The 13,506-nt window shown below is 40.6% G+C and overlaps 1 protein-coding gene across 4 annotated transcripts in view; it reads right to left on the bottom strand.

Annotated features, from left to right (window-relative positions):
- LOC126260220 (BTB/POZ domain-containing protein 10) overlaps positions 1–13,506 on the bottom strand; it is a 143,309-nt gene that overhangs the window by 58,828 nt on the left and 70,975 nt on the right. The gene's annotated exons all lie outside the window — the stretch shown is intronic.

Genomic DNA, 13,506 nt, shown 5'->3' with positions numbered 1-13,506 from the left:
TAGGAGAATCAAAACATATCTTTTAATTCTGAATTTTTGTCACTGCCATCTTAAACATGAATTGTACAACAATATTAGAAATTAAAATAATACAATAATCTGATACATTGATCAACAAGAAAATTTCTGATATTAAGGTCAACAACATTATGCTACTATTCCACCATAGGAAAACCTAGGTCATATGAGGAAAAAGGGTCTGGAGGGGGATGAGTTGTCTGTTGTTACAACAGCTATAAAACAGCTGCCAGGGATACAGAAAAAATTATTCACTCAACAATACAGACCCTTTTCCTGTAATTTGTTATTTATCTGAGTAAGCTGTAAGAAAACTTGTTTTCACGTTTTGTTCTTAAATGCTTACGATTTCCATCAGCAGTGTGTGAATTACATAGTGAATTGTTCCAGGTGTAGCTACACTAGGCTCATATGGTCTCTCGACATTTCCCCCCCCCCCCCCCCTACTGTTTATTTGTCAAAGCAGGTAAGGTGTAATGCACTCCTGCCATTAGCACCCATCGAAAGTGGATTATTGAATGAGGAAATGTATGTAGCGGACAAAACCTAGGGCTATACATGGCATCACAAGAAAGAAACATATGAAGCTTACTTGTCCATTTCATAACCCAGAAAACAATGTAATTTTTGCTGTGACTCTAGACAGTAGCATGTACACAGGCTGGTAATAAGAATGATTACAGTTTAGAATTCTATCAAATGTGAGTTACAATTTAGAATTCTATCAAATGCAAGTTCATTAATTAGAGACAGAGCAAAATCTAAGAGCAACCAATGGCGGGGAGGAAGGAGTTGGCTGTCATTTTTAAAGCAACCATTCCAGAATTTATTTGAATCATTAAAGGGAACTACAAAAAAAAAAATCTGAATCTTTTATTTATTGTTTGTAGCGCAAAACCAACTAAGGTCATAAGCACATATATCAAACTTAGCTAATCAAGAAGTAAAAGAACTTAAAAGCAACTGTGTGTTAAGCCCAATAGATGGAAGGAAAGTGAGCTTAGAACAAGGACTTCTCCAGGGAAAAAGGTCCACAAATAGACCGCAGAGACATTGGAGGTCCCATACCAAAGATTAAATGTCCTTCACCATATTGCTATGACAGATAAAATGTAAAATGCGGTCAACAACCAGTGCGTCATTCACTGAAACAGCCAATAACTCTGATGGCAAACATACATGAGAATGTAAGTGGTTAAAAAAAAGTTTTCGGTCAGGAAATGGCGAACCAAAAAAGGATGACGGCAATGAGCACGAAGTGGTGGGGGATCACCAATTAACAAATGTCCAATATACAACCTAGCTGAAACAATTTACTTGTGAAGAAAGGGCCGAGATGAAGTCGGCCAAGTTGCTGGAGCGGTTTAATTCCTCAGAGCTTGTTCCTGTGAACAGAAGACCAGTGGTGATGCCAAAATGACACCAACAGTGACAGACAGCAACATGGAAAACATCCGAAGGGATGGAAGAGCTAGATGACTGATGTGACCACGAATGTGTATGAACATCACAGTGGCTCCCTTAACCGGAAGCAAATGGAAGATTTCTTGGACCCATTGCACTAACCAGGGTGGCTACCAAATCTTTATTTTCAAATTCAAAGTTTTTTCTAGGTTTTAATAATGATTTTCCAGGTTGTCATGTATCTAAATGAGGTTAGCAAACATACTGTGTTAGAAATAACAAGTAACATATTTTAAAAATATGTGTCATACTAAGTGAACTATATCACATTATGATGTACAATATATAACCTACAGCACAATTGACTAAGTCTAGTTTGAACAGTTGCACGATAATGCTCATTATAATGTGACACGATTGTATTCGAATTGCACTCATTTATACAACACTGTTCATTTAAACTAGACTCCTGATGATCATCTGATGGTTTGAACAATCAGTGCGTGACAGAAGCAATAAAGGGCGGACACACTAAAATACAGACTCATTTCTCAGGAACTAATGGTTGTAGACTGTTGCATTTCATGCTGAAAGAATACAGTAAGTTTCATCTAGAACTTTCTCCTTGAAGTTTTTCAGAGTAACAATAACCTAAAATTGGTTTATTAAAAAACAAAAAGAAAAGTCATTGTATGATTCCATAATCAATACGAATCTTATTTTACACATGTGCTTTCCCCAATTTGTTTACGCACCTTTTTGGAAATGAACAGCTATTTTTCCTGTTTCAGTTTTTCATTTATATTTTTCCCAATGATGGTTTTGAAAACGTCCATGTGGTCAAACAAGTTTTGTCCTGCACAACTCTAGCACCACATCAACAAATTTTAATGCCTGAGTGTGCATAATAACCCATCGGCCTAATGGAGAATGTTGGAAGTTTTAAGAGTTCTGGAATTCATAGCAGATGAAATGGAAAGAAACATTTCAGGGACAATGGATTTGTAGGATTCAGCCTCACAGAATGCCCAGCAGTAAACACTTGCATTTCTGGTACATGCTCAATAGTGCATTTTAAATGGAAATATTATTTTGTTCTAATTAAGATGCTTTATTTTTGTGTTCTTACGGTTCTAAAAAGACACTGAAATATCCAAAATGACCTGCAAACCACATAATCGCCAGTTTGCTATACTTGTAACTTTATTTGTGTTTTCTTTTTATCAATTTTAATAATATTTTATGAAATCACTTAACATATATAGACATCTACCTATGGTTCACGAACATAAACAAATTCTGCTTTTAGATCTATAAATAACAAGTTTTTCAAACAAATAACTTGGAACATTTAGAAAGTACTATGAACAACATGATCAAAAATGAACAAAACTGTTTAGGTGGCAACTACATTCTCAAATGTTCAATTTCTGCCCTAATTTTAGCTGCTTCTGCCAACATTTTGTTTTCTTAGTTTGCAACCTCTTAATTTCACTCACTTTTTCTGGCATATTCTTGTTTCTTGTTTTTTTCACTTTTACTTACAGGGAGACGGCACGACCGTGGGGTCAAGGAAATTTTGTGTGGTGAAAGAGGACCCCAAACACCTCACGTGGTTAAAATATTAGGAGGCACTACTCGGAAAATCCCGAGAAAAATCGATCCAAAGTTTCTTAGATGCCATATGAGTATAAAATGTTAGTCCACTGCCGAGCCGCCGTCTGGCCTAGAGTTTCTGTCAGAGGGTTAGCTGCCCTCTGAGAGTTAATCGAACAACGACGAACTGAAACGCGTGTCTTGCGACGTCCGCCCCGAGCAGATGCAACGAACTAAAACGAACAAAAATGAGATAAAAAAAGGTTAGGGCTCGGACTCATACACCAGAGGTCTCGGGTTCGATGCCTCCTCCTGCACTTTTTTTCCTTCTGTTTCATTTTTTCTTATTCCACCAATTATTCAAAAAGTTTCCCAAACCTACATTATTTTAGCTCAAGAACGTAAAGTTTTTCATTCACTGAAAAATATTCGTGCTTGTTGTTCTATTTCGTTTTATGGGGTTTCAAAGGTTTAAAGAGGCTTTGTAAGGGTCCCTTTAGGACTATAACGGTCATATGCGCATAGGACTGTGCACGAGCAGTGAGAAGTAAACGGCAGTTTGTTTTTCGATTTCGTCGTGAACAGACTTGCCAGTTCCGAATTTCAACGTGTTATTCCGATCCGAGGTTAAACAAGTCGACTGTAGAAGTTACTGGCTCATCTGGACTAGGAGAAGAAATTCCTGAAGGATCCATTTCTAGTGATCTATCAAAATTACGATTAAAAGACGTAGTGGTGTATTATGAGAAGCTACAGACGGAAAATAATTTAATTGCATCGACATCTTCGGAAGATATATCTCGCGATGCTATGTTATTGGCCGGAGAACTTTATAATAATACAATGGAACTTTTGGGTGGATAAAAACATTCGTAACTGAAGAGGAATTAATTCACGCTCACGCTCATGAGGATTGCGGAGAATGTGAGGAATACGACGAACAGTTCGAAGTGCCACAAAGTGATTCGTCTCCAGACGAATATAAACAGTCACCGAAAAGATTTAAAAGTGACATGATTCCCATTTGCCTACAAAGTCGTGAATATTGCTAAATGCCCTTGGCGACATTGCAAAAATGCCGCCAATTGAAGAGAAAAGAATATTTTTCACAATGGGAGAAAGATATTAAAAGTGATATGCGAATGGATAAATTTGAGGCGATGGATTCGTGGACCTACGAACGTTTTGTGGAAGCAAGGCAGCAATATCAGCATGTCACGACAAGAAATTTACAGCAATGGGCTTTGGCTGCGGCTGCACAATTCATCGATTTCAAATTCAAGGCGTCTGATCGATGGGTCACGGCATTTAAACAAAAACACAGAATTTCACATTTCACAACGCAAGATCACGAAACTGGTTTCGAAAAAAGAAGTGGCGTCAATGGACGACATCCAGGCGTCTGCGGAGACCTTTCGTAGGCAGACGTGCCGTTTAATCCCTCAGTCCATGAGGATTATGTGATAAATTCTGACCAAACAGGTCAATACATGTTTTCTGCGTACAAAATGTTTTTACCAATGTAAAATATATAAATTCAAATTTAATTATAGAAAAAGATATTTACATACACATTAGAATATTGTTTAATATTAAAAATACTATTGTTTCAGGATGCCAATATCAATCTGTTTTCAACAGGAGTCTCACTGAAAAAGGGAGCAAAACAGTTTTCGTGAAAAAGTCGGATTTGAATAAAGTGACGCATTCGTACACCGCACAATATTCAACAACATTATCCAGAAAACTGCTCCCACATGTCTTCACTAGCTTACAAGAAGCGACCGGTCATTTCGGACCTCGTATTCACAAATTAATAGATGGATATGCCAATACTTATACGAACGTCATCGTATCATCATCGAAGTCCGGAAAATTAACAACAGTTTTATACATGGTTCAAATGGTTCTGAGCACTATGGGACTTAACATCTGTGGTCATCAGTCGCCTAGAACTTAGAACTACTTAAACCTAACTAACCTAAGGACATCACACACATCCATGCCCGAGGCAGGATTCGAACCTGCGACCGTAGCAGTCTTTATACATGGATTTTCTTTGGAAATGTTTAAAATCTTATGTCAGGGAGAGTAAGTATTTACTTCTCATTGACTCTCGGGGAGGTCAAACGAATCCGGATATATATGAAGCAATTCAAGATGACGAAAATATGGCAAATTCGTCTGTAAAAGTCATACCTCCAAAATGGACTTCTTAGGTGCACCCTTGTAATGTTTACTTTTACAGGCAAGTTAAAAATTTCATTAAGTGCTTGCAAAATTGCAGCGCATTGTAACAGGAGAATCGTGAAATTAATTCCCAGGAAGATTGAATTTTTGTACAATCTATAATTCACCATCACTTATCGTCACCAATATTCCGAGACATGATTCAATATGCCCGGTTTGCCTCAAAATGATCAGAAACTCTGAACATTTTCGTAAATGTTAATGGGACATGTTTTTGTACAGATTTATTGCAAACGCCCTGTGATTGTAAAAAATCCGCTTTTATAGTTTGCGCAAGGTATCACAAAAATTATTGCTTTGTTTTTACGATAATTACCACTGCAGTTCTTGTTTGTAATTATTATATGTATATAAATTGAATGTTTCCCAATCGACTTTGTTATTCTGATTAAAAACCCAATGTTTCTCCTCATATACTTTACAATGGAAAACCCACCGCCATGAATTGTGTCGCTGAACAAAAAGAAAAAAAAATATTCAATAATGTAACTAATTTGTTAAAGATAATGTAGGTTTGGGAAACTTTCTGAATAATTGGTTGAATAACAAAAGAAAATGAAACAGAAGAAAAAAAAGGGCAGGAGGAGGAATCGAACCCGAGACCTCTGGAGTAAGAGTCCGAGCCCTAACCATCTTTATTTTAATATCATTTTGTTCGCTTTCGGTCGTTGCATCTGCTCGGGGCGGACGTCGTAAGACCTCCGTTTAAGTTCGTTGTTGATCGATTAACTCAGTTTTTTAATAAGAGGGCAGCTAACCCTCTGACCGAACTCTTGGCCAGACGGCGGCTCGGCAATGGACTAACATTTTATACTCATAAGGCACCTAAGAAACTTTGGATCGATTTTTCCCGGGATTTTCCGGATAGTGCGTCCTAATATTTTAACCACGTTGAGGTGTTAGGGGTCCTCTTACACCACACAAAATTTCGGACAAGTCCCCGACCCCAAGGTCGTGCCGTCTCCTTGTTAGTTTTTTTCTTTTTATCGTCTTTATACAATGCATTACGCACAGACTGAATTAAACTTTCGTCGATTTCGAAACTGTCAAACCGCCATCGTCGTAGGTCGCAGCATAAATTTGTCTTTGAGCAACAAGATTTTTTCATTTTGATTCTCAACTATACACTCTGATTTTTTGAGAAACCTCGTTCCACAACAGCATTTCCTTGCGAAAGTATTACAATGATTTTGAGGAAATCTACAAAGTTTTAACATTCTTTTTGTGACAATCTAATCACGTTCGTCCAAATGAGTTCATTTCTTTTGAGCGATCTATTCCTTTTTGAATATGAGCATTGCTCCAAATATTGACAAACTCTTGTTTAGCAAGATCTGCTTTTACGCCAGATAACCTTTCACCAGAGACGAGAATGACTACATGTCAACCATCTTAAAGCCTTTTCTGATTTAATGCTAAAGGAGAGTCCAAACATGAACTGGCACGGGTAAGTTTATACTTCAGTAGTGATCTTTCAAGTAGCTTTTGTATCATGGCAATAACAGAAAAACGCATTTCTTCTTTAAGTGTCAATATGTCAGTCGAGTACTTAAGGGAGTCTTAAGTAGTAAAATCCAATGCACAGCAGTGCGCAGTGATCCGATTCTTCTTATCCTACACGTCGATCTTCATGAGGGATTTTCCGTTTACCAATATGTCTGATCTGACAAGTTGCTGCATTAAAGTGGTGGTAAAGAGTGAACAATTCGTTGTACAAGAAAGGATCCATAGGTACATCACTTTGGAAATCACGTAAAAAAGCTCAGAATGCACGTTTAGTAGCGGCAAAGAGACCACAAGATTTCAGCTTTTGTGACTTTTCTGGTAACAAAAATGACTGCAATTAAACTTTTTTAGTGGGTAAGATTTTTTAAGTTGAAGGTGCCACACCTGTTTCTGTAGTACCAGTTGCCTTGAAAGACTTGCTAGATGCTGAAATTCCTGTAAAATTTAAGTAGTGTTTAAGTTATACTATTCCATAAAACCAATTACGCGTTAGAGTGAACTATTGCAATTAATTTTTTTGTCAATTATTATGAAAATACTGGATTGTTGCCACAACATCCTCGTCTTAAAAATTATTTAATCCTGGATTTCTTTGTTAAATTATGTTCTTTGGGTCGCTGTGAGTCGATGTAGCGCGGAAAAATCTTAGAAACAATTCTACCATTAAAAATGATATTCTACAAATCTGCAAAACTGCACATCATAGTACATCTTCTGCCGAGACTACCTAACATGCATTCCTACCACTTACTTCCTGTAAAAACTGAGATACAGCAGAAATCGTCATGGCGGACTGAATGCAATGATTTCCAAATGAAAAGGTCAAAACAAAGAACAGATTAACTGAATCCTAAAAAAAGAGACTCCAAAGACAATTTGCATGGTTGCAAATAAAATAAAAATAAAATAAAAAACCTGACGATCGAAGCAGATCACTGTACTCTAAGGAAAATTTGTTGTTTCGTAACGGTTGATATTTAAGGAGCTTGACGCACACGGACATGAAAGTTAGAGATAATCATTTTTAACGAAATTATAATCATATCTTCCTAACTTACATCGGCTCCCCGCCTCAAGGAATACAGTTGACCAAAGATCTTAATCTCGATTTTTTTGTGTTAAGACCACCTCCATCGTTAAGACTATGACATCGTGGCGACATCCAAGTCTTATAAAAAATAATACCTTGTTCACTCAACTGGGATTAATTTTCGTTGCGTCACGTTCTTGGTTTTGCATAAATATATTCGTCGGAAGACTTCCGTTTGTTAGCTGAAAGTTTATGTTTATGGCTGTTAGCGTGGCTGTCCAAAGCACTTTTCCCCAATGACGAAATATATATCTTTGCGTTGCACCGAGAGCATAATGCTTTCGTCAGTACCTTGATGTCAAGCGTAGTCCATGGATAAATTGACTTTATATATTCTGGTGTCGAGTTATACTCTGTTCAGCCATCACTGAAAAATACTGCACTCTGAAAATGTTATGTACTCTTTCAACTGCGCGGGTGGTTCACACAATCCGTCTCCGTTACTGACAGCTTCTGTTGTGTCCTTCCATCTCAGAAACATGTGGATGGCGCTATCTCGGAAGAGTTGTAACAAGGGGTTCATTTAAGCACCTGCCAGACAAGATGACGCAGAAATCCGTGTTTGGTCTTTGCACTGCTTGAACGTTTCTCGTCCCATTTCTCGTTAGAAACCGCGCAAAGTGGTGGATAAACGTCTGATATGCTTACCCTACTATTAACGCTGAACTGTAAACGTGAAATGCGTCGAAACGATTGAAAAACGCCACAAGCAAAGCACGAGTCACGTGAATTGTAACCCCTCTCTCTCATGGCTATGCGCATACGCGAATCTGGCAGCTTGACAGAGTCAGAAAAAAATTCTGGGAGGATTCAAGGTGGCTAGCTCTCGCTGCTTATACACCCAACAACCGCACTCCTGGTAGGTAAAAGGGGGGAGCTGGCGCTTGTGTTTTTTCGCTTGCTTGCTTGAGGAGGAGGAAGGAAGAATGACAGGCCGCGGCAAGGGAGGAAAGGGGCTGGGCAAGGGTGGCGCCAAGCGGCACCGCAAGGTGTTGCGCACTCCTGGTAGGTAAAAGGGGGAGATGGCACTGCGCATACGCGATTTCAGCTCTGCGCATGCGCGATATGCTGCCTGGCAGTATGCTTGTTTAAAGAATTGCAGATGAAGGAATAATTCAGAAGTGAAGAAAACTCTCCTTTCCGCTGGAGATAAAGGCGAAAATACTCAGAAATGCCGAAATACGTAGTCTATTATTTTAATGCTTCTTAAAATGTCCATAAGTTGATTTAAAAAATGTTTTGTATACAAAAATGAAGTGACGAATATTATTAAAAAAATCCAGATTTCTCGCGGATATTCAAGGCTTTTTTTCCAATTTTCAAGGTTTCAATGTTTGTTGCTGCCATGACTAAGGGAGGGACTGTGTACAGTACACAGAGACTCTGGTGGTCACAGAGAATCGGAGCATATGACAATCAAAAAGCCTGTGTTGTCAGATGTGGTCACTAAGTTCCGTGTGAAGGTTGAGAAACTTACAGGATAGGTCGAATCTGGAGTAGTTTCCTTTGGAAGAGAATGAAGTCTGAGATGACCACAGGCCATTGCACGAAGCCATGGTGGTGAGGGGGTTCACATCCATTGGGAACTTGGCAGGTAGCGTGAAGTTAAGCTGCCGGAGCAATAGTCGAAAGCAAACTCCCGGATGGAACAAAGAAGGAGAACACACTCCATATTGGTGGTCAAAGGAGATCCAAGAATAAGGCATAGGATGGATGGCCGCAGATGACAAACAAATGGCATGTGTATCCACTGAGGAGAACACCACATCAGTTTGACATCAGTAACTTGGCAACCACAATAGTGTAAAGGTAGCCAGTGACCAAACGGATTCTACGATGGTGTATTGAAGTATGATGGCTTACAATGAATGGGACTTGCAGCTGTGTAAACGAAACACCCACAGTCTAGTTTCGAATAGACAAGGGGCCTGTACCAACGGAGGAGGGTGGTCCAATGCACTCCCCGGAAGTACTGCTTAGAACACACAGGACACAGACTGGGTGCAGTGTGCAGCCATGTAAGGCATTTGGAAGGGTCAAGAAAGTTTTCTATCACGCACGAGTCCCAGGAATTTCATAGTTTCGGCAAACGGAACAGCAACAGGCCCAACACATAAAGATGGATGAAGAAACCGACTGCGCTGCCAGAAAATCACACAAACTGTTTTGTCAGTGCAAAAGCGAAAGGCATTGTTGATGTTCCACAAGTAAAGAGGACTGAGACATTGCTGAAGATGCCACACAAGGAGACAAGTCCGTGGAGAACTGCAACAGATCACGAAGTTGTCGTCAAAAAGAGAGCTGACAGGAGACAGGCTATATTAGGGTTAATGGCTACAGCAAAGAGAATGATGCTCACGATGGACCCTTGAGGCACACCGTTTTCCTGGATGAAGGTGTCTGACAAGGCCAAACTCACACATAACTTGAAAACTCTGTCTTTTAAAAATTCCTAAAGCAAACGGGGCAAGTGGCCTAGGAAGCCTCACGTGTATAGAGAACGGAGGATACCAGTGCTCCAGCAGGTGTCATAGGCTTTCCCCAAATCAATAAACCAATAAACATGACCACAGTCTGGTATCTCTGCAGAAAACAATTCATGACATCAATTGACAAAGTGCTGAAATGGTCAACTGCAGAACGGCATGTTCAAAATCCACACTGCACATTATTTAGTAGAGTGTGAGATTTGAACCACCATATGAATCGGCCATGAATCATACATTCCATCACCTTGTGAACACAGCTGGTGAGAGAAAGGCGATGTCGCTAGAAGGAAGGTGTTTGTCCTTGCCAGGCTTAGGTATGCATATGACAGTCACTTCATGGGAAACGAGCCATCTACCCAAACGCGACTATACGTGTCAAGGATAATGTGCTTGCTTGCAAATGATACATGCTGTAACATCTGAATGTGAACATTGTCCGGCCCTGGGGTAGAGGATCGGAATGAAGAGAGCATGATCTAGCTCCCTCATAGTAAAGGTAGCATTGAAACAATTGTGATTCTGAGAGGAGGTAGCACCTGAGCCCGCCACCTCGTTTCCGAGACAGCTCAAATATCCACAAAATAGCGGCCCAAGGTGTTGGAGATACCAACAGGGTTCGCAATGACATCATCTGCTAAGGTCAGGCCAGAAAGTGGGGAATGGACCTTGGTGCCAGAGAGCTGATGGAGGTTGTCCTACATGACAGAAGAGGGAGTGAAGTGTTAAGAGAACTAGTAAATGAAATCCAGTTAGCTCTTTTAGGTAATGCAACAACTTGCATATTCCACTGCTTATAACCAATACAGTTCACCATTGTATGATGACTGTTAAAATGCGGAGAGCATGTCTCCGTGCAAAAAAATCGCATCATGGCATGTCTCAGTCCACCAGGGGACCAGGACATGGCATGGTAAAGATGAAGTGCGAGGTATGGAATGGCCTGCAGCAGTAAGGATAATATTCATGAGGTGTTCTACTTGGTCATCACAACTGGGGAAATGTTTGTCAAAGGTCACATGGAGAAATAAAGGCTCCAGTTGGCCTTAGAAAGCTGCCAATTGGGATTACACCTAGGGGGGGTAGGAGTCAGCAAACAAATAGCACATGGGAAATGGTACTCGAGTACGTGTCAGAGAGAATGGACCACTCGAGACAAAATGAGGTTGGGTCAACTAAGATGGTCAGCCAAGAGGGCACCTCTCATACAAGTAATGGAAGAGCTTCAAATGGGATGTGTGCATTAAAGTCACCGAGCAGCCATAATTCCTCCTTGTTGAATCTAATGCTGCGATAATTCCATTGGAGAACAGTCATAACAAGGATTGAGGAGGAGGAATAAATGAAGGGAAGTTACCTCGGTGTATGCTACAGGGTGCAGCAGAGGCTGGAAGATCCTCTTCCACGATATTTACAGAGGTGTCAGGGTATCACACGGTGACACTGCTGAAGAAAATCTCCAAGTTGGGGAAGAAGACTGATGTTTGTTGGCTAGAGGGAAATAAAAAGTATTTCTTCTGTCCTTTCCAGCCTGCCGGTTGTGTAGCAGGTGATTTCCCAACGGAGGTGAAGATTTGCTGGCTTCTTGCACAGCTGAAGGAGGAGGAGATGGGGATGCTATTGTGACACTGAGTGATTTTAAAACTGAGTTGAGTTGAGGGTAACAAGCATGTGTGACCATGTCCATCGTGGAGCGAGGAATAGCAAGAATGGTACTCTAAGTGCCAGATGGTAAAATGTAGGGCTTTTGACTAGCCAACAACTTGTGAGCGACAAATTAAGGTACTTTTTTCCTTCACCCAGGCCTCCTAGAAAGCCCATTCATCGAGATACACGGGCCACTCTCGGGATGAAGCTAAATGGTCACCCTTTCAACTGATGTAGTGGGGAGACTGAGGCGTGCATTCACCCTTGGGAGAATTACTATCATAACACATTTGGCCATGTTCCAATAGGACATTTGAGAATGGCTGTAACGTTGACACTGGTAGCAAAGCATTAGGTTAGGATGTGTGGACGGACCGTGATGACTTCATAGCCTGCTTTGATCTATGCTGGAAGCATTACTCTATCAAATGTGAGTGTGTGTAGGCACTAAGGTTGCATCAACCTTTTTCTTTACCAGACGGATTGCAGTGACGTCCTGATCGGAGAGGGAAGTTTGGATTTATCCCTTGGTCGGACCATTGAGCAGTCCAGTGTAAGTAACACCATGTGAAGAATGCAGCATTTGATGGGCCTAGACACGAACAGGATTGCAGTGGAGGAGGGCAGCTCAAGTGGTTGTTGGGCTTGAAAATCACATTTGGTTTCCAAAAGCAATTGCCATAACAAACAAGAGCAGACAGAGGGACCAATTGGCAATTTGCAAAGGTAACAGCTCAGGAAATCACCCCTGCCTGGGCATGGCATGTACCAGGAGGTATGTGCAAACCCTACCTATCAATTCAGGGCTGGGAATTACACATTACCCAGTCAATTGTTAACACTTCCTACATGTGGACCAGCGTGCAGGAATGCAAAGGGAAGAAGAAGAAACTTTAACGCCGAAGCGGAGGAAGGACACGAGATATATATATATATATATAAAAAAACCGTTGGAGGGACTGTTCTGATGTCAGGCTACTAAAACTCCAGAACACATTCCCAAAAATATGCCCGAGTTGTTCCCCAAGGGGGAAGGAAAAGGAATAGCAGGAGGATAGACATCCTGCACTGAGAGCAAAAAGGTGCTGCTAAGGCTGGGGGCCTGTGGTAGCCAAGCATGAACTTGCCTAAGTGTGGTGAACCCCCCTCCCCCCAGGGAGAGGGGGGGGGGATTTGGTTTTGTTTTGCTTTAGGGCACAAAAAACAACTGGAATCCATACACGCCCAAGTCAAAACTATGGAACACACAGACAGAGAGGGGTTAAAAAACAACTATACGTCAGTCGAATTGACATAATAGAAGACAGCTAAAAACAGGCATGTGGAAAAAGGCCCAAAAAATGACACCATACTGAAATGAAGGTCCAAAACTAAAACTTAAATGGCCTTTGCCATATGGTTTTGGTGGGATAAAAATTAAAACGCAGTCAGCAGTCCACGTGTCATTTGCTAAAACGGCCGATAACTCATACAGCAAACCCGAGTGGCAGAAAGTTAAAACTTGGGCGC

The sequence above is a fragment of the Schistocerca nitens genome, chromosome 5, assembly GCF_023898315.1.
Source record: "Schistocerca nitens isolate TAMUIC-IGC-003100 chromosome 5, iqSchNite1.1, whole genome shotgun sequence".
In the NCBI taxonomy this organism is placed as follows: Eukaryota; Metazoa; Arthropoda; class Insecta; order Orthoptera; family Acrididae; genus Schistocerca; species Schistocerca nitens.
The sequence above is the reverse complement of the archived record's forward strand: the minus strand, read 5'-3'. Positions and strand labels throughout refer to the sequence as shown.